This window comes from Sinocyclocheilus rhinocerous, unplaced genomic scaffold, assembly GCF_001515625.1.
Source record: "Sinocyclocheilus rhinocerous isolate Xijiao unplaced genomic scaffold, SAMN03320098_v1.1 scaffold1736, whole genome shotgun sequence".
Lineage (NCBI taxonomy): Eukaryota > Metazoa > Chordata > Actinopteri > Cypriniformes > Cyprinidae > Sinocyclocheilus > Sinocyclocheilus rhinocerous.
This window is the reverse complement of record NW_015644640.1, coordinates 91,634-92,778: the sequence shown is the minus strand read 5'-3', so window position 1 is coordinate 92,778 and position 1,145 is coordinate 91,634. Positions and strand designations below refer to the sequence as shown.

At 39.1% G+C, this 1,145-nt stretch overlaps 1 protein-coding gene across 1 annotated transcript in view; it reads right to left on the bottom strand.

The window, feature by feature from the left end:
* Window positions 1-1,145, bottom strand: part of LOC107758730 (chromosome-associated kinesin KIF4-like) — a 156,903-nt gene that overhangs the window by 109,272 nt on the left and 46,486 nt on the right. The gene's annotated exons all lie outside the window — the stretch shown is intronic.

The window sequence follows — 1,145 nt, the reverse complement described above, 5'->3', positions numbered from 1 at the left end:
TACCACTCCAACAGTGCCTCCTGCTGGCAGAGAATGAGTTTGCATATATATGCCGTCTGGGAAACACTGGACTAAGGTATAAATAAATTAAACTGTATAAGAGTTTCACTGCAATTCATGTTATAATGTTAGAATTAAATAACAATAAAAATAATACATGTGCACTTATCTGTACATAGTAAATGCAGTTATTTTTAAGCGGTTGTTGACATCTTATCTAAAACGTGATTTAGATTGATATGGCAATATTGACGCCATTCCTTAACTAAACCGGAGCAGACGGAACTTGCTGCTTTGGCAGGGGCGGGGCAGTACTGAAACACCGTCTAAGCTGTTCGCCAATCACAACGCACTGGGACAGCTAACCAATCACATCACATTTCGTTTTTCGGAAGGCGGACCTTCATCAAACCCGGAACTAATCGAGCCGTTTGTGCCAGGATGGGGAGAAAGGTATTGTAATAATGTAAATTATGTGAAAAATAATGCGTCTTCCGAACCACCAAGCATGAGAGCATGTTCTAATACACCCCCAAAACAAAATCAAGACTTTGTAAAAGAGCATAACAGGACCCCTTTAAATGATTACAACTGATAAAAGCAGAACACATAATATTGAGTATACCATTGACAGGAAGCAACGTCAGAACAGCTAACTAGATTCCTTACCACTTCTAAATGATGTCAGTTGAGTAATATATCCCCATGGTGGGTTAACGACCGATACTTTCTATATTTATGACATCACCATGTGTGGGTGGAAATTGTTCCATTATCATCGCCCTAAAAATAAAACACCAGATGGCCCTTATACAATGATTGGGAGCCTTGGATAGGAGAGTAACATGATAACATCAGGACCATTGTCTGAGATGTCATTCTGTATGGATTATGAACATTGCTATGTTGCAGTTGAGCACAAAAATAAAAAGTGTAGAGAAAAGAAAGTGAACAGGAACTGTCATTGTCAAACCAGTAGCTTCTGATTCTAATTATTTTCAGACAAAGTGCTTTATACAAACATTTGTGATTGAAATTGGATTCATGACACAACAGAGGCACCTTGAGGACAGTTTGTGTACTGTGACACACACACACACACACACACACACACAGAGAGAGAGAGAGAGAGAGAGAGAGAGAGA